The sequence below is a fragment of the Mercenaria mercenaria genome, chromosome 10 (genome assembly GCF_021730395.1).
Source record: "Mercenaria mercenaria strain notata chromosome 10, MADL_Memer_1, whole genome shotgun sequence".
NCBI classification, from domain to species: domain Eukaryota; kingdom Metazoa; phylum Mollusca; class Bivalvia; order Venerida; family Veneridae; genus Mercenaria; species Mercenaria mercenaria.
In genome coordinates this window covers 45402430-45424638 of record NC_069370.1, presented here as the reverse complement: position 1 = coordinate 45424638, position 22209 = coordinate 45402430, and the positions used below count along the sequence as shown (strand labels likewise).

Genomic DNA, 22209 nt, shown 5'->3' with positions numbered 1-22209 from the left:
GAAAACTATGTAAAGATCAAGTCAATTACTTTCCTGGGAATATTCTGGCATTTTTGTTGGGAAACAGACAATTTGTTTGAAAAAGTCAAAACCCACTGAACTTCACAAGGTACAATATATGGAAAAAGCTACTTCTGGAAAGAATGGGAAAAACATCTAGAAATATGAAAAAAATCAAAGAAAACATTTCAGGACTGTTAGACACATGACTGTATTATCCTGCATAGCATTAATATAGATAGCGTACTTTTCTAATGCATTGACATAACATAGGTTAAGGTTTGACAAACGGTATTCACTCAACAATATCACTTTATAAACAGATTGTTCCCCTTGTATAAAAGAGCTTAGGGTAAGTCTCTATTCTGTAGCTTGTTTCTCAAAACTGTCCCAGTATTTATAACTATATTATATGTAACTGTATTAAATCGACCAATCGGCTACGTTTTTACTGAGTCTTCGATCAATCAAAGCCGTAAACACGCTGGAGGAGGCAGATTTTGGCCTAATATACCAATGACTTTTGGGATGAAATACACTACATGTTCTGATTTTCTGTTAAAAATGCCATGAGTTTTCCAGTAAAGAAGAACCATTTACGAAGTAAAGTCGTGGAATGACCTTCACTGTTGTGGAATACTGTTTACAATAATTACCAAGTCACTTGTACAAAATGCAATTTTATAAAACCTTTCATCACAAGAAATGATAAATACATATTAAATGCCAGAGATTGATAGCTTAATAACAAACTGTTCACACGTTAGCTTTACGAATATCGCATTTGTTTTGTATGAATTATCACTGTGTTATAAATTGTTCTATCAATACGTCACATACGTAACATGTCACAGACCAAAAACTTTAACATCTTAAATTTTGTACAGCGAGTGACAACTTTTTGTAAATAAATATAATATTCTAAAATAGATTTCAGCTACCAACTGAACTTATAGCTTAGAGAAAATAGTTAAGTTAATTGACAGTCACTGACAAGCATGTCGGATAAAGAGATGTTAAATGTACGCTTTGCTAATGCACCTCTTGGGTATTTTGACTAGCATATTACTGTCAAACTGGAAATTATGGCGTAAAAAGCTGAGTTGTGTTTAAGACAATTATAGCTATGTAGATAGATACGTTAATTTTGAATATCAGTGATGTTTTGATAAAATATTTTATAATGACAGATCTTCATGAAATTGAAACTTAGCTGTGCATTATGTTATATACTTTTACGATGACGAAAAAAACAACAACATATAAATATGTTGCAAATGTATGAGGTATGGAAAAGAAAACTAAGGTATGGAAAAGAAAGGTATTTTAAACATTTAACTTTGTTCTGGCGGTCTAATGCATTACGTATCCCGCTTGGAAATAAACTTTAAATATAAATAGGCCGTAGATCTGATGATCAATAATATTACTTGAAATAAAACATAATTTTCCTTTTTGAAATGAAATTCGTTTTATCTTTGTTCTATACATGTTTCTTCTTTTTGAAACATGTGTAAGGATATAAATTTTGACAGAAAGTAATATATTTTGTAATGAAAGAAAAAGTCATTAAAAAGCACTATTGTTGAATATTGATAGATATCACTGCTTGGAAATAATATGTCCAAATTTATCCTGCCTGCTGTCAATATTTTTGTACAACTGACAGAATGATCCTGGTTTTCACATTTGAAAGAAAACATACTGCCCCAACGTCTCGGGCCTAGATTCCTTAATATCTGCAGAAATGGTAGAACAATTGAAACCAGATTTTTTGCCATTGTGGTGTATGCCAATAAGAAGAAAGAACCTCATAGAGCGCGCACCTGCAGAAATTGTCCATATTTATCCAGGTTTCCCCCCACTGCACATTCAGGCAAAACTTGAAATAACTAAAGACTGATGGTATCTAAACTTAGTACATTTCTGTTTACATTCAATACCACGCACATGAGGTTGGACGTGAAACGATCACGTGTTAACTTTAGGATTGTGTCCATATAACACATGTGATATTGAATCTACTGATAAGAAAAGGTCCTAGATAGTATTGACAGGGGTTCAAATTCGTTAAATTAAAAAGCATCTTAAAAGTTTCGGAATTTAAGCCGCTGAAAATTGACCATGTTTACTGCGATGTGGTATATGTTTTTTTTTGTGTCTAAAATAACGCTTTTGTAAGGATTGCTTATTGGTCATATTTGGAATATGTTATTTTCAATTGCATTTTCCAGTCAGGCAGTACCAAATCAATTATTCATATGTTAAGCAAAATAAGACTAAAACAATGTTATTGCACCTGTGAAAGACAACGGCCTCACTTATGCTGTCCCTGTCGACAAATCAAACATATTTAACAAAAATTTGAATCGGTATTCTGTTCTCCAAACCTCAACTGCTCAGTTTAAAAAAAAATGCAAGAAAATTGTTTGTCCCACATCAACACCTTAGATGCCTGAAATTAAAAAACCCCGTTGAAGGCGTTGACACATATTTAAAAGGGCTATCACTCAGCAACCCCTGTGGTTCTGATGAAATATCGCCAAAAATACTTAAAGAGCTACCCAATGAATTATCACCACTTCTCCCTAAAATCTTACATTTATCCTTTGAAACAGGAATAATTCTTACAAGTTGGACAAATACAATCGTCACTCCCTTATTCAAAAAGATCCAAAGTCCAAGGCCAGTAACTACAGGCCAATATCTTTCGACTGTAGACTAGTCACTAGACTAATAATTATTATATAAAGAATTTGTAACAAAAGTTCAGTTTTTGTATTTTTTTATTTTATGAAATAGTAACAAATGGCAGTCTATTTTAAAGATTTTCTCAGAGAACTGATTGTAATATTATTAGTCTAGTATATCCGAAATTTTTGGGAGAGTTGATTGGCACCTACGACTATTAAATTACCCCTAGATAATTTGGTTCATCATGCAATTGATGAAGAGTTATATATTGTTATGTTTAGTTTAATGGTTATGACTTTTCCATGCAAGGGTTCATCCAGATATTTTTTCTCAGAAATAATCTCACAAGGAAAGATAATTTGGTTTTCATGAAATAGATCTAATTCAAGATATCAAAAAATATTAATTTGTAAAATTAAAGCAGCATTTTTGTTGACAATGGATAACCTCTATTTTAAATCAATAATCAGAGTTTTACACCATACTTTGAAAATGAAGGACTGATCTTATGATATTTCTATTTAAAGAAACATCGTAATCTTTTACACATGTTTCCTAAATTTTATGAATGAATCTTATTACGCATACAATAAAATTATTCTAAATTCATCTTCTTAATTAAAAGAAAAAACAGCGTCATTTTCATTGTAAAAGGATCTTGCAAATACAGTCAAAATCAGATGTAATATGAGATCATATTAAAATTTTGCAACCACAAAAAAATTTCATACTTAGTGGGTGGTACAAATGAAAAAAAAAATCTTATATATTTAATTCTGTTTCAATTTTCAATTAATACTCGTACTAACGTTTATTCCAAGTTAGATAACTCGCGCATCGTCATATTTTTATCCTCAATTTTGTTTTCCGGTTTCACCCTTTAACATTTTCAGATATTACTGGTATCCCAATACTGGTCTTGGACTTGCTAAATTATTTGAAGATCCTACATAGGGGTGCCAAATAAATTGCAGACACGATTTTATGATGGGCAGATGGTCTGTCCAAATACAGTACGTGTCCCAATAAAATGGATGCAAAATAATTAGATTTTTTCACACTTGTATATCTTTAACCAATTGGAAGCTTTTCTTTCTATCACATGATCCTACAATAAAAAAACAGTATTATACGCATTAAAACGCATTCACATTTTCTTAAGTATATATTACAACATCCGAAATCTACAATCCACAAACTCCATATTTTTTTTTATATTGGTCTCCAGTCCCAAAAACCAAAAAATATTGGATGGAACAACTCTTCCGATTCCTTGTAAAGAGGCATTTGGAATTACTTCCCTTGTTAAAGCAGCAGCAGTAAAATTGAAAACAAAAAATGCGATAACTTTCTGATTTTCGAACGAAACATTAAGAGTACTGTAAGCACTCAATTTCTTAGTTTCCTATCTTATGATTATGGTTTCGGTTCAAAATTTCTCGACAATTTGTGTTCGAATTGTTTGGCTCTGAGAATTAACATAGCTCTATGTGTTATCCTAGATGAACGTATTAAATTAATGTGTGTTTTTGTTTGCGAGTTAATAATGCGTGAGTCTTTTGTTTTTTACATCTGTAAAATAAAGAGGTAATTTAACAGTGTTGAGTACAATACTGAATTCAGTTGGACTCTTACGCAGCAGTAATAACTCATATTATATATATATATGGCATGCAATTCCACCGTTTAATGAAGCTAAACACTACTAACGTTATTATGTCCAATGGATTTATAATAGTGTTTAAATAACTTGTTAGATCCGTTCAATATTGGCGAACAAAAAATAGTTATTTCTACCATTACACAATTACACAAAATAACCCTGCCTTTTTTAATGTAGCTAATTTTTCCATTGTAGAAAATATCATATTTAAAAAATTCCTCCAGTTAGAATATAGAAAATTTCTCTACATGCTTCATCTCATCAATTTCAATTTAGCTATTTCTCTAAGGTCACAATACATGACATCATGAGGTCGAACCACTGAAGTAGCAAACTTCCTGTTTCTAGATGTTTTCAATGAGTTATATAAACAAGGGGCAGTAAACCACTGATCTTTAACCCAGTCAATACTCACAAATTGGTCAGAAGTGATCGATTGGTCAATACTGGGCCCGTATTCATAAAGCTCCTAAGGAGAAAACTTAGGAAAATCCTTAACTTTGTAAAATTTCCTAAACAACATAGCATAAAAGAAAAGTGCAGACTTTATAAGAATTATTGATAATCTTCATTACTATGCCAGACTCTATGTGACAATATTGTTAGACATTCCAACTATCTTGACGATTGTCCACAAAATGCCTTGGAACTTTTCCCTTAGTTAGTCCCTTAGGGAAAATTTTCAGCTTTATGAATATCAGCCCTGGTCATTAAACACTTTCTGTTAGATTAGATTACAAAGATATATTATTAGATTATTCAAAGTGATAAATCTATCAGTCAATAATTACTGTCCACTCGCCCTTTCAGACTCAATGAAGCATAGACAGGCAACCTACGTAGTAGAGATAGAACCTAACATTTTCATTGATAGAAATACATTCAATAAAGTCTAGAAATTGATTTCCAAGTCCTTGAAATTAACAAAATGATTTCACAAATGTGCAGTGTATGATAGTTTTGATAATATCAATAACAGAAATTTTAATATTTAATTCAAAGTTGTGATCCGCAAAGAATGTCAACTCTTGCCTTGGGCTAGTACTTTAAAGCAGGGATATTTATTAGTTTACTTCCCTTGCAATTACACAATAGAGTAGAAAACGAAAACGGTTTAAAACACAATATTTTACATTTTTGCACAACAAAATTGTTAAGGATTTATTAATATGTGTTTGATTTACCCCTGAAACACTGGTTCCTATGATTTTGTCAACTTACTTATGGTAAAAATTAACTTTTAACATGCCGATAAAAAAAATGAAATACCAGTAAGTATTTTATAGTGCAGATAATACAGTTTTGCTTGTATCAAAATGTCACAATAGAAGCTTTTTTGTTATACAGAACACCTGGTAGGATTAGTAAAGGTGCAATTATATTGATCTCTTTTTCCTATGCCTATACGTAGAGTATAGACCGCCAACATATCCCTTTTTATGTTCTTAAATGGTGTTTTTGAAGTCAAATAGTTAGTCTTCTTCCTCAGTCTTCAACAGGTGTTTGCCGTCATCACAGCAAGACTATTTAAAACAAACGTACCTTTGAGTGCCACTCAATTTTCAATTTGGAAAATGATCTAAATTGTAAGCCGAAAGGAGACAGAGGTTGTCAACTTTTTTTTATTTATAAAACTTGTATCTAAAATAATCTATAATACACGTGTTTGTATAACGAAGTGAAGACGACTCAAGAAAACAGCTTACTCGGCTTTTTAAGTCAATTTCGGTCAAATAGGAGCCTCTTTTTATTCATTAATATTTATCATTTTTAACTTATTTTTTTTGTGTTTTTATAACACTTTTTGTAATGTGAGGGGTATTGCCATATAGAATTAAACCATAAGCATGTTTTACTTTGGTCATTCCATTCTAAATGCCTATCATTTTTCTTCCCTTTTTTGACTGTGAAAGTTATTGAATGGAAGGCTGTGTTTTTCTTTATTGTATTAAGCATGTTAGTTATTGTACAGGCTCCAAATTGTGTTTTTACAATACGAGTGTAACTATCTGAGAAATAAAATATTTCTTATGGTGGTAAAGCTATTGTATATATTAGAATGTGTATGCATTTTCTTCTTTTAGTTTCAGAAAAATTTCAAAAATTTACGGAGACCTACTCTAAAAATTAGTGTTACTGTGCTCTAATTGGATGAAAAATATCCTTCTTGATTTTGACTGGTTCGTGTAAATGCTTGGTGCTGTGCGTCTTATCATTGCAAAAATGTAATCTTAATTTATAAATATAGACAACAAAGGTTTGGCAAGATGATTTCCTACCGGGTTTCATTTCGTGCCTTTTTAAAGACGAAAAATAGGGCTCGATCGATATACACCCATTGTTAGCTATTTGGTCAGATACAATTCCTTGCCTTGGTTTAACATTCAACAATTGTATAAAGAATGATTTCTAAATATTTTAGAAATCTCGTCAAGTATGTATAACCAAGCACGTGCTTAATATAACTAATAGACCAGTACTGTAAAAGCTGTTTATAAAGGTCACTGTGTAATATTCTCGTTTAACCATATATATTAAAATGTAATATGCAAATAAACTATGTTAAGAGATTTTTTGTCAACAGAGACAACATTTTTAATTTCCTAAAGATGGACATTAAAGACAGGTTTGACTGTCAGATGATACTAGAAATAAGCTTTATCTTTTAAATCGGATTTTGAATTATTCAAATAATTATTTGTTGGATGTCCATATTAAAATATCATAGCATTCTGCACAGAAAGTACATTTTTCGGCGAATGCCGTTATAAGAACGAATTCGTGACCTTGACCGACCCATGCCACGTGACTTCAGTTTGCAAATCAAACTACTTGATAACGCATTATAGATAATTTATCAAAATAAAAGATTTATGCAACAATTTATCAATCATGAGTACCAGGCGGCCAGTAATTTGGTATAATCGGACATAGGACTAACATATGTTGGTCAACGGATATGTCTGTGCCCGACCATCTCCGATTGAAGATACCACAATTTCAGGAAGTGAAGCTGTTCCAGAAACTATCTTTACAAGCGTATTGTAACTGCTCACAAGAAAAATAGGTACTTTGCTTTGCATAAAGATTGGCATAAAATTTTGAACTTTCAAAGTAAAAACAGGCTAGCACAAATAAAATGATCAGATCGTCTTTGTTAACCTCGTCTGTTCATAGGTAACAAGGAATGAATTGTATCCTTTGAACATCACAGGCGTCTTAGATAATTGCTTCATACCTCGAATCATTGGGCCCATCTGGGAATAATAGTCCGGGTCGAATTGTAATTTGCGAGTTTTTGCATGTTCTTGAAATATTGTTATTATGATGAATTGTGCTATATCAAAGTAGCTGAATTCCATTGAGAACAGTTTTTTCCTTCACCAATGTGGCGGCCATTTCAAAATTCATAAATGCAAGCATTTTTATATATCAATCATACTGATATATGAAACTGATTGAAGTTTCTTTTACCATACAGATAATAAGGATTTTTATACTTGCATCTGTGGCAGCCATGCTGAATTCCTTAATGGAAGCCGTTATAATCTACGCAAGACAGTTTATCGCATATATGTGTTAAGTTTTGGATATATTTTCAAATTAGAAAAAAAAAATTGCATGCTTTTGAGACTGAGCTCTACGCTCTCGCCTGATATGGACTTTCGGGACAGCGTATATCCCGTATCCTGTCACCAACAAGCTGTGTAACGATTTTATCTTGCCGACTGCCCTTAACTTACATGCTATAATCGACACATTTTATAAATCAAGAAAGCTACTTACAGTGCAGCCTGGAATCCTGCAATCATGTGTTTGATCACCATGTTTTGTTTATAGTTGATTAACACCAGTCATAAAATGCACACTGACCTGTGTTTTGATTAAAACACAAAACACAAAAGCTCATTTACACAGGCTATGAACTGGTTTAGATCAGAAACACAAAAATGCTTTCTGTTCCAACCTTTCGAAAATCACCAGATTTCACGATGTCACAAAAGTCTTGAAACTTCGGCTTAAAGTCATCCCATTTCCTGTTAAATCGTTTATCTTGCACATATATTAAATGATCCTACAATTACTGAGTAACAAATATGTCAATTCCTTAACTTAAAACAAGATTTCAACGTCCGTGTCACCCATACAGAGTTATTCCGCTTTTACGGCTAACTTTTGTCAAACTTCATGAACCTAAACTAAGTAGAATGAAAACGGCAAGAAAACACTAAATTTTATCTCGGAAACGATACTATCGCTGGAGCTAATTAATAATCTGACTTGTTTCAATTACGCCAGTGATGCGGCAGCCATTTTGTTTTAATCAAAAGTCATATTTGAAATGTGTACTTGCAGGATATGGAATATATCCTGTTTCCACGTGACGTCTATTGACCAATAGAAATGCAAGAAACATTAAAACTTGTGACATAATCATGTAATTACCGGAAATCTAAAGCTGATATATGATATAGAAAATAAATCATATATCTGCCATATTTTTCTTAGTATACCAAGACAAACATTGAGACCAACAATAGTCAGCATTTAGAATATTTCCAAACTTTAATGAATCGGTCTTTCTTTAGGAAACACAATGTTTATTCCTATCAATTACAAAGTAACGCTTTAACTTGTTTGAACACTAAAAGGACGAAATTAAATCTTCACTTAAAGTCTACTGACCATTTTTGGCGTAGAGTTAACCTTATAAAAATGTTTTGCTCCATGGGTGATGACTCAATATCCTTTTCGCGACCTAGTGTAATGTAATAAAACGTATAGGCGTCTGATGACCCTTTTACTCTTCCGTAGAATCAACATTTATAATCATTAAAGTAAATTCGTTTTGAAACTATTTCTGAAATGTCTAGGTCTGCAGCTCTCAAATACGGAAATATCTAACATCCGAGGCATATACTGACACTTATAGACAACATTAAAAATGACGTTTTGAACGATTTGACGAAGTTCAAAATATCTCCATATGCCATTTCTCCGTTTCGAACCCCTGACGGATTTGTGTTTATTCCGAGTTTAAATATTTTTGTCGTAGAAGAATAGCTAACATGTCGTGCTAAAGCCCAGGTATTTTCAAGTTGTTGTAAAGTGCTGAAGATTGACTTCCCATTAGCAAAGAAAACAAGTCCACTCGCATACATTTAGACGGGTAACTCTTGAACGTACCTGATAAACCAATGCAAAAGCGACTTTCGTTTCCAAAATGAGCATGACGCCTGTTTACTCTCATATTCTTTATTTCCGGAAAACTGAAAGTCGTCTGACCACTCTTTCTGTGTTGTCAAAATCATTATGCCTGGCGAGATCGTATAATCAAAGCACTGAAGTACTGAAGGGGCGATTTTCTGTCGATCTGAGGGAAATTTTAGGTTCGAACCGCGCTACCAACAGGGCTGTTAATGATTATGGTCTAGTCCTGTTCCTTCCCTAATATGACGGTTAGGAAAATTGATGGACCCGTAATAATGTACCTCCTTTTTTGAAGAGTATTCAATTCCTACCAGAAACATACTTTAACTAAGTTTTCAGGAGGACGTAGGTTCAAGCCCCACTTGGACCAAACGTAATTTGTTTTTGTTTTCATTATTATTTCTTTTATCTAGTAAGATAAACTGTTTTTTCAAGACTTATTATTGACTTGTTGTACAAAAGCGGAAATTTTTCATTTGATTAGCCATTTCTTTCTGTTTAAAGTGAATTTCAACTCTCTGATACAGAAGGTTGAGTTACTTGTGGTAAATGTTCTTTATTTTGCATCTATTCTTTACTTAACATAATGTGGAAGAAATGTAGGTAGATTTTGCTTCTGTCTTATGGGGTTTTTTTTAATGCAGAGAGCAAGGCCATATTTTTTCAGTGTTGGAGCATTATTTCTATCCGATTGAATCCTTTTACTTGAGGCTCCCCAGAAAAAATGTTATCGGTAGTTTTACGCAATACTTAGAGGTTTTTTTTATCAAAATGTTTGGTATAATGAATTCTCTGCGATCGTTTTGCGCAGTGGTTATCACTGTGAAATTTGTCTCTGTCTGAGCTTGAGGAAATAACATAAGTTATACAAAATTAAACACACACACACACACACACACACACACACACACACACACACACAAACCGACACGGTAAAAGTTGTTTAAAAATGCAACACAGTACAAAAACATAATATAACCTGAAATACAGTTGAAAACGGGTGTTTAAATAAAAATCGCTTACATCTACCCCCTCCCCCCACCACTCACTCCCACCTGAAAAGCACTTTTTACAATATTACAATGTTTCTAAAACGAACTTGTTTAGTATAAAAACTGCAAAAAATACAAACAAACTGCCCGTTAAATCAAATAATATTATAGTTTCTATTGTAAATGTAAACGTTATTTCTGTAGCAAAATATAACATGTACGCTGTTTCGGTATACAAATCGTAAAATTTTCTTCTCACGTTAATGTGGCAATTCCACGCAGTGCTTACATCCCCTAGAATATTTAGCAACTGATCTGGAAGAATTTATTTTTAAAACTTATGCTCCCATTTTACATTATTCATATTTTGTGCTCATTATTTATTGCATTATATGCAAAATCGTACCTGGTAAAAGTAATACTTTTATTGAACATTTAACTAATAATGTAGGGATAACGCATGTTACCCCTAACGGGCTCGGGCACCAACCAATTCCTTGGGATACTGCAGATGTTATAACACGAAATGAACATGCGCTAACGCTATTCCAGCATAAAACGCGTAAAAACTGATAAATGAATACAATGTCAATCAACGTCATTAAATTTCCACTAAATGCGCGGGAATGTCTGAGTTTTTTTTACGTTGACCTTATTTCGTTTAGAGTTATCCGTTTTGGGACCGAATGACGTTTACGCTTTGCATCAGAACACGCATATATAAAAAGGTGTTATAACAGCACGCGAGCGCGAGAATCTCTCTGTTAATACACGTTTTCTCTCCTGTTAAAACACCCCCGAAAAGTGACAAAAACAGCAGTTTTATGCTAGAATGCGCATCGACATTTGTTATGAATGAAACTGTGCTTGATTGATGAGCTATTTATAAACCGAGGTCATAAGTTATAACGAAGTGGTTGCTGGAATCCCATTTCCATTTAAACAACATAAACATAAGCTAAGTGTTTCGATAGAATTTTAATTCGATGTGTTGTACATTTTTGTTAAATAAGTCTTACATTTCGCATGATCTATAAGTGTGTGTATTATGTCACTGAGGTTTACCTTAACAAAGACGAAAAAGTTCCATTCATATGGATATTTCATTCATAGAGGGCGAATTAATTTCCTTCATTATGTAATATTTTCTAATGTTATCTGAAAGGATAACAGAGAGCTGCATGACATAATCATATATAGAATCACGTAGAAATTATAGTATTCTATGTATTTTGGAGAGCTATACATATTCATATGCCATACATGTTATTACTGTTCTGCGGAAATGTTAGGACTATTTCGGGGACAATTGTTTACTGTGTTCTTAGGCATATGGTGTTAAGAGAATCTGAACCGTATTGTTCACTCTGGGGCTCTAAAATCGTCCCAAAAATGTGCCAGTCGTCCTAAAGATATATAATGCATATGTGAACAACTATGAAGTCATGAATCACAAATTATTTGATGTTTCTTTAAGTTACATATTGTTTGTTTGCCAGAAGAAAGCTCATATGCAACTGTTAGTAAGTACGTCGTTCATTGTCTGTTTTCCATCGTTTGTTCACAATTACTTCAAAAGATATCATCTCTGGAATCACTGGGTAAGTTTAAAACAACTGCCAAGCGGGGCAATATACGCCGAAAGGGTTATATCAGAGGACGGAAGTAAATGTTAAAGAAAAAGCAAAGTTTAGATATTTCTTACTTTGGTTTGAGGTGTGAGGGGTGGGGGTGGGTGAAGGAAGCAGGGTGTATGTGATAAGACGATATGCAGGATGCATGAACCATGGTGGTAGGCCAGAGGTGAAGGTTACAGCAAGGTCAAATCTGCCCATCAAATTTCTTGTCTAGAGCATAACCTAAAAATATTAAGGTATGGATGTGTGACGATTTGCAGACTGCAACAATCTACATTACAACCCCTATCCTCCACAAAATGTCAATATCTTTAATATTTTTTTAAGTTTTGCTCTTAACACAAAATATGATGTGCAGATCTGACCTTGTTGTGACCTTGACCTTTGACGTACTATCCTGGTTTATGCACTCTGCACATCGTCTTATCGCCACCTACATACATGCCAAGTTTGAAGTTTATACCTTGAATGGTTAATAAGTTATGCCCGGGCACAAAATATGATGGATATGTTTTACCCCGAGCTCCATTTGTGACTTTGTCTTTGACCTACAGACCCGGTTCATGCACATCGACACATCGACATGTACCTGCATGCCAAGTTTAAAGTCAATATCTTTAATAGTTATAAAGTTATTATGTACTTTATAGCTATTCCCTTTTCTGTGCTCAGCTGCATCTTCATGTCAATGTTTGCATACCCAGACACAAATTAAACCCTAATACTGGAGTCCAACTCTTCTATTGTTAACATTTGTTTGCTCATGTTAGACAGGGAAGCGATAACACGACAGTGATAACACGACAGTACAATATCTCGATGATGATGGAACAAAGGCGTGATGACGAGGACGCGAAGAAATATCGCGTCTTTGTCATCGTGCTGTCATAACATCGCTTCATCACCATCTTTTTAACATAATGAAATTACAGGACAGCGATAACATGAAGGCGATAACACGACAGCGATGACACGACGGTAATGAGACAACAGTATGAAAGCACGATAATGATGTAGCAAAAGACGCGAAGTAATATCTCGTTTTCGTCATCGTGCTGTCGTAGCATCGCTCTGTCACCATCGTGTCTTTGTAGTATCGCGTCTTCGTTATCGTACCTTTGCGTCTTCGTCATCGTGCCTTCGTTCCGTGACCAAGGTGCTATCGTACTGCCATGTCATCACCATGGTGTCATCGTTTTGTCGTGGCATCGTGCGTAAATAAGGCGATAGCGATAGCACGATGGCTCTAACGAGACACCATAGAACAGAATATTTTATGGTCAATATCATAAAAGTAGCATATAAGAAACAGCAAAGAACCATAATTCTACTTAAATTCACTAAAGCAAAACATGCCGACGATATGCATGAAGATAAAAATATAATGTCATATTTTATTCTTGCTTATAGGTCACTTACATATATATTATTCTGATTGTTAAAACTCACGCATATATTGCAGCTAATCTATCAGTGTGGTGGGAATCAATCTAAAACGCATTTTTTTTCGAATCGAGACAGTATCGTGAAGTGACAAAAGAATATTTGTCTTAGGGATGTAATGATGTTATCATTATTTGTTGAATGTGCTTTAAATTTGCATGAACATCATACAATTAGAACAATGTTTATATTTCATAACTAGCAATAATCTGTTTTAAAGACGTAATGTTGAAAACTTCAAATTTGCGGTAGATGAAGCGGTGGGGTTTAGAAGAAACACTATACTTCATGTTTTCGAATAATATGCTCTTGTTTAAAACCTTATAATATTAGATTTAAACAATTAAAGAACGTTTTTTTCTTCTAATTTAGTCTTGCTAAGTAATCATAAACGCTTCGCTGTAAGTTGTAATTCATGACAGAATTCTATCATAGTAATGTATGCAATTTTGAGATCACCAACAACAGAAGAGATCTTGAATGATAGCAGAGATCCTTTACATCAACTCAACCTTGAACATGGTTTATTTCATTTGCTTTATTGAGTTTAGTCAATCACAAAGACACCCTTTTTTGAAATCCTCTGGTATATATACAGCGTATAACTTTGATAAAAAATCTCAGTTGACCATCTGTGCATAAATTCAGATAGGCTCCTTTTGTAGGCTGTATGGCTTCCTCAAATTAATGACCTCTACACCCAAAGAGAAACTTAGAACCTACAGTGGTAAGGGTTAAATGATTCTAACATTAAGCGCTTAGCACACTTTCCCTGCATTGTACACGGTATTTTAACAATATGTATTGGAAAACTTCTGAAGGCTCTTTGTAAACTCAATATCATAAGTTCCAAATTAATTAACTTTAAACGTCAAATATTTGGCCATCTTTTTATACCATTGATATTTTAATAACACAAATTCGACGCTCACTTGTATGCTGCAGAAAAATGATAGATCGAAAGAAGGACTTTTCTAATCGAACAAAAGTATAAGGATCATAGCCTTTTCTTGACTTCCATTTCACCAGGAACTAATTTATTCTCTCATTTCACTACGTAGTTCTATTAAGAACTTCTAACGCAAGGTATAAGAGGCAATTACTTTTATCAGATTCTACTTTGTCTTGGGTGCTATTTTTTTTTTGTTGGGTTTAACGTCGCATCGACACAATTTTAGGTCATATGGCGACTTTCCAGCTTTAATGGTGGAGGAAGACCCCAGGTGCCCCTCCGTGCACTATTTCATCACGAGCGGGCACCTGGGTAGAACCACCGACCTTCCGTAAGCCAGCTGGATGCTATTTACGTCGGCACTATCGCCATATGCTAACAAGTTGAAAAACGCAAATGGGATAGATAGACATATGAGGAATAAATAGAAAAAAATGTTATGAAATTTACAGTTTCAAATAAACGAACAGACTACGAAATATTACATACTTGTATTGCAAATATTTCTGTCTTACAACGAATTATCTAGAGTTAGAACCACGTTTTCAAAGAACATAGAGTTTATGCAATACAATACATTTTTAGCTCACCTCAGCAATGCTCAGGTGAGTTATTGTGATCGCTCGATGTCCGGCGTCCGTCGTCTGTCATCTGGCGTCTGTCGTCTGTCAACATTTAGATTGTGTATGTAATAGAGGCTGTATTTTTCAACTGATCTTCTTTTTTTTTTCAGAATAATTACCTTGATAAAATCTAGGCAAGTTTGAAAATGGGTATCTGGGGTCAAAAACTAGGTCACTAGGTCAAATCAAAGGAAAACATTGTGTATGCAATAGAGGCTGTTTTTTTTTCAATTGATCTTCATGAATTTTAGTCAGAATGATAACCTTGATAAAATCTAGGCCAGTTTCGAAAATGGGTCATCTGGGGTCAAAAACTAGGTCACTAGGTCTAATCAAATAAAAACCTTGTGTATGCGATAGAGCCTGTATTTTTCAATTGATCTTCGTGAAAGTTTGTTAGAATAATTATCTTGATAAAATCTAGGTCATGTTAGAAAATGGGTTATCTGTGGTCAAAAACTTGCTCACTAGGTCAAATCAAATAAAAACATTGTGTATGCGATAGAGACTGTATTTTTTAATTAATCTTTATGAAATTTGGTCAAAATGATAGCATTGATAAAATAAAGATCAAATCTGAATATGGGTCATCTTGGGTCAAAAACTAGGTCGCTAGGACAAATCAAAGAAAAACATTTTGTATGCGATAGAGGCTGTATTTTTCAATTGAGGTTCATGAAATTTGGTCAGAATGATAGCATTGATCAAGTCTAGGTCAAGTTTGAATGTAGGTCATCTTGGCTCAAAAACTAGGTCACTAGGTCAAATTGAAGAAAATACTTGTTTACACTTAAGAGACCACATTTGTGGTCCAATCTTAATGAAAATTGGTCAGAATATTTGTTTCCATAAAATCACTGGGTCAGACATGTTTACACTGTTATGGTGTGTTTCTCAGGTGAGCGACCTAGGACCATCTTGGCCCTCTTGTTTGCCTTTCATATACATTAAATCGAATTAATCTTCAAAATCTTTTGCGAGATGTCCCAAGATAAAATTCCTATTGCTACTGACGTTTAATTGAAAATAGTAATTAACTTTTATACATTTAACATTTATTTTAAACATGAAACATGATATAAATGATATTTTAATTATTAAATTCAGATGAGACTGAAAATATATTTTGAACATGAGATCATGTCAGTTCGATATCGTACTCCTAAATATATGTTATTTGTGAAAGTGTGTCCTTGTTAACCGAACTTCTAGGCAATGCGCAAAGATATGGATAATGTCATGTTTAATATAAAGGAGATATAAAATCGGTCGATATAAACATTGAATACATGCTTTGGAGGTGTCTCTGATTTGTTTGCCCTGGTTATGGATATTTAAAACGTTGACCATTTCGAAGAACAACCAGCACCGTAAATAAAACTTGCTCGGGAACCATAAAGTCATTACCAATAAAAACGACACACATTTAGTCTTAATGAGATGTTTTGTTTGCAAGAATACTGACATTCTGTCTCGGTCGCAAACTATACGTCAGTTCACAAAAAAACGTGTATTCGATCGTATTTCCTTTCAGTAGGGTTTATGTCAATTTGCAAGTTAAAACTAACCCCTAAGTTAGCATTTAAAATATTAACAAAGAAACCCAACATACTTTATTTTAAAACACATACAGCTTTTAAGGCTTTTGAAAAAGTTTCATACTATACGTTTTTACAAAATTGTTTTGCAAATTGTTAACACATTTCGAGAGTAAACTATATCTCGTCTGAACTATTCTGAATTTCTCTTCTGTCATTTGTTGACGTAGCTTCACTGAAATATATTATAAATGCATTTCATATCGTTTACATTCGGTACTTCTGTAAAAAATATTATAACTATTTTGTTAAGTATTCACATTAATTTACTTTCTTATTTGCTAAACAGATGCATTGCTAAACAAAAATGCATATACTGTTTAAACGGCATAGATAGAATTATGAAGTATTCACATTGACAACAATCCCATGGTACTGTAACCAAATAGTGCAACACGCAGTCTAAAATACTAAAGTCTATTTTTTACGGTGGCGCAGAGGTGTTTTTTTTTATACTAATACGTGCGCAAGCGAAATATCAACGCACATACAAGTAGAAAAACATCTGCACACGTATAATTTATTGCGTCCGCGCGTATTAATTTAAAAAACATTACTGTATATATTAGTATAAAAACATCAGCGCACTTATTAGTATATAAAAATGCAGTATTTGTGCACGTCTAACATATCACTTGCGCACGTAATAGATAATACGTGGGCACGTATTAGTTTAGAAAACGTCTGCACAAGTATAACTTATTACGTGCGCACGTAATAGCTAATACGTGCGCACGGATTAGTTTAAAAACATCTGCGTACGTATTGGTATAAAAGCATCAGCGCACACGTAAATTTAAAAACTATCTGAGCACGTATTAGTATAACAAATCTGCGCACGTATTATGTTATGCATGCAAAGATGTTTTATACTAGTGCGTGCGCACGTACTGATATGTGCGCTGATGTTTTGTACTAGTATGTGCGCACGTATTAGTATAAAAAACATCTATGTCATCTCTGTGCCACCGTAATTTTTAAAGTGATTGGAATATTGTTTAAAATGGGACTACGTCGTATTTATAAACATACGATATATTTAATCCATTGTCATCTTAGATTATTTCATTTGCGAACAAATAACTTACAGCATTATACATCTAGCACAATGTTGATTTCTATCTGAAAGGAAAGAAAATGGCACAATTTATTCGTGGATAATCTTTTTTGGACGAACTTAGAGTGACTTATTTAGACTAAATATTACCTTATTACCTGGATAATATATAAATTAGTGTGTTAGAAATATTGTGACCACCGAGAATTATAATGCTAAATGAGGCATAAATGATATCATAAATACGAAAATGATTCTTTGGATTACAATTTACCCATTTTAAGATTAACTGGATATTTCTAGAGCTTACTATCATTATGTAGAATATTTTGATAGGAAAAACTAAAATCTCTATTTTATTGTTTGCTTTTTTACAGCACAACTTCTTATACAAAATTGGTGGCATTAAATAACTGGCCGATAAAATATATGAGAAAGGCCTTTACCTTTCATTCTTCTAATAACCACTGTTAAATAACTTGCATATATCGTGGTCAAAACAATAACCCCTCCCAAAATCACACCCACAATTATAGGAGTGGTTTTGCTGACATATTCTGAAGTTTGGAATGTTCCTGAAATTTAACATTAAAATTGCTTACGCTGCGTCTATGAAAATTTAAGAGTGTTTTCCGAGTTTATAGTAACAACACATCACGAAAAGCAGGAGATACCTTTCGATAAAATTATTGACTCTTGAAGCATGCTTCCAGATGTACATCATAGTTACAAATAACACAACAATACAGTTACTTTTTCTGTTAAATTAAATGATTCGTTTGTTGTGATATCGATATAGTGTAGAAGGACGACTACTATTCTTCGTGTTTACCTAAGATTGCTACTGTATATTTCATTAGCGCTTTATTTTATGCAATTAGGCATATCCTGTAAAATCGGTCAATTATAGCAATATCAAACTTACTCATTAGTAATGTATCAATTGTTAGAGATTTACTTAGACATAGGAAGACAACTTAGTTTGTTTCTATTGGTATATTTACATTGTTTCTAGTCCTGCATTTTACCACTATCATAAAACTCATTATAAACTGAATAAAGACAGAGACAGATGTAAAGATCTTTTCACCATATGTTTGTTTTTTCTTCTTATAAATCCGAAAATTTCTTCTTTCTTTACGTATGTTATATAAACGCAATTCGCAAACGTAAAAAATGTCTTTCCACTATAGATGATAGTCCTATGCTACCTAAAAGTGATACGCGCCATTGAAAACAGCTAAAGTTTTTTGGAGATTTTGTTATTTCTAGGCAGTCTGAGGATGTGACATTTAGCTAGGTGGTCAATTATCGAATGCTAGTAACAGAGCTAACCCCCTTTGCAGAACTTTTAGTGACGTTTTACCTCGATTTATCATGTGCCACTGAAACACCGTTGTTTTCACACACCGTGAGGATTACAATGTAAATAAACTTTCCCAACCCGGAAATAAAGATTTTGAAAGGACTTCGAGCAGTCAGGGGAGTTACTTAAGCCAGTGATCAGAAAAATCACTAAACACAGTGATTGTTTTGCCTGTTTGTTTACCTGTAAGATTTGTTTCCCTTTTACTTTACAGATCAACATCACTTAGATAAGTGATCACTTCAATGTTCACCAATCACTTAAACAAGTCATTTCTTGTATTAACATAAAGAGGGGAATAACTCTATTTTTGTTACCACGATTTCGTTTACGTACAGTAGTTTCTTCCCTTGATATACCACAAAACACTTGAAAAAGTGATCTCAAGGAATAATTTATATTTCAAGTTATAATTTGATACACAGTTTATGTGATGGAGCTATATTTAATTTCAGACTGGGCTGTTTTTATTATAATTGTATTTAAAATCACCTTTTCATGAGATGAGTCATCTTATAAACTAGGTATTGCCAACTTCTAATCTGGATTATTTGCACAAACTGCAAATCAGTTTTCATGTCAAATCATTCGCTATTTACAAAAGTAACTTTTTCTCAAATTTCTTGACTATTTTTGCCACAAAATAGGATGACTGTACATAACCTCTACATTGCCGACCACATTCCATAAACTAGATGCCCACGGGCAACATGTCCAACCCTCCATCTGACTCTTAAATGTGGCCTTGACCTTTGAGATAGGAACCTGAGCTTTGCACATGACACTCCATCTCATTGAGTTAAACATTCATGCCAAATAAAATTATACTGAGTATATTGTGAGGATATTTAATCCTGACATAAACATTTTCACTTCGGAACAAGTGTATATATGTCAGTTCGGTGTAGTTCTGCTGTGTGAATTTTGATTATGACCAGTAAGCAGGATAATGCAGTGAGAAACGGTAGAGACATAGTTAGAGATGAAGCAAGGGATTTTGTGGAGTCGGTGATGTCAACACAAGTGGCTACTCCGAGCACAGGCAGGAAACGTAACCTGTCTACCAGTGATATGGACACGGTTAATATCAGCACGGTAAAGACACCTAAAGTGATAGACATTAGTAAACGTAGTGTTACAGCCCGTCATAATTTGTCAAACACCATGTCTCCAGAGAACAACAGTGTGATTGTGACAAAGGCAGACATTCATGTAAATGGGAAGCCTACCGTTGAACATCTGTTTTCCAAACTTTCTGCCGACATGCATCTGCTGTTCGGTTCACTTCGGGACAGGATCGAACAACTAGAAACTGGCCGTGAGCAGAAAATTACATCCAAAGTGTCGCAGATAATTGATAAAAGGTTGAAAGGTGAGGTAGGCAAAATACGGAAGGAGATGGAGGACGAGCTAACGGAATTCCGGGATACTATTCGTGCAGATGTTACCTCGGACATCAATGAGATAAATGACAAGGCGGATGACTTTGTATCTCGTACGCCTTCTGCAGTTCCAGGGAAGGATGACTTCACTCGCAACGTTGTTGTAATTGATCTACCAGAAACATCCGGTGAAAATGTGACTAACAAAGTCAACTTATTAATAAAGGATGGGTTGAAAGTGAAAGATGTATCATGTGAAAGAGTTTCGCGAAAAGAATCTAAGAGTGCCAACACACCAGGTGTTGTTGTGGTGAAATTTAAATCGCATGATGATAAGCACAAAGTAATGGCTGATAAATCAAAGCTTAAAAATCATCGCCAATATTCAAAGGTGTACATCAACCATTATCAATCTCCGGCGGATCGAGTGTTATCAAACAATTTCAGAGCAATAGTGGGGGCATTGAAAAATAGCAATATGGCGGTTAAGGGTAACCGTATTGTGAGAAAAGACCAAAGTTCTGACCGTAATTCTGATTATTCCAGGAGCGAAAGTCGGGATGGAGGGCGAAATGATCAGTATCGTGGTTCCGATAATCGTAGTGTTTCTCATGATAACAGCAATGACAGAGACACAAATGGCTGGCGTGAACAGCGAGGACGGAACAACAGACAGGGGAACATACAGGACGGCAATAGAGGGCGTGGCGGTTATAGAGGGCGAGACGGTGACAGTCGCTAGGTGCACGCCGGGTTCTGGAATGTCCGGGGATGGAACCCGAACATTGACTCTGATAGCTGTCATTTACGTTCATCATGTCTTTTAGATTGTAATTTTGATATTATCGGTGTAGCCGAAACCCATCTTTTAAATGATAACATTTTATTTTTAGACGGTTATAAATGGTTTGGTTTTTATAGAAATGCTATATTAAGATCTTGTGAAATTGGCATTTTCATAAAAAATGATTTATGCAATGATTTTGTTATTTCCAATGTTGAAAACTCAGTAGAAGGTATTCTATGGCTTAAAATGTGTCATAAGTACTCAAACCTTGTATTATACCCAAGCGTGTATTATCTACCTCCAGAAAATTCGTCTAGACAGTTTGATGTTCATACCTTTTTAGCTCACCTAAGCAATGCTCAGGTGATTTTTCTGATCGCTCGATGTCCGGCGTCAGTCGTCTGTCTGTCGTCTGTCTGTCAACATTTAGCTTGTGTATGCGATAGAGGCTGTATTTTTCAACTGATCTTCATGAAATTTTGTCAGAATGATTACCGTGATGAAATCTAGGCGAAGTTCGAAAATGAGTTATCTGGGATTAAAAACTAGGTCACTAGGTCAAATCAAAGAAAAACATTGTATATGCGATAGAGGCTGTATTTTTCAATTAGACTTCATGAATTTTGGTCAGAATGATAACCTTCATAAAATCTAGAAAGAGTTCGAAAATGGGTCATCTGGGGTCAAAAACTAGGTCACTAGGTCAAATCAAAGCAAAACCTTTTGTATGCGATAGAGGCTGCATTTTTCAATTAATCTTCATGAATTCTGGTCAGAATGATTGCCTAAATATAATGAGGCGTG

General features: G+C 34.0%; 1 protein-coding gene across 4 annotated transcripts in view; it reads left to right on the top strand.

Moving 5' to 3' along the window:
- Positions 1-22209, top strand: part of LOC123561737 (uncharacterized) — a 348910-nt gene that overhangs the window by 91165 nt on the left and 235536 nt on the right. The gene's annotated exons all lie outside the window — the stretch shown is intronic.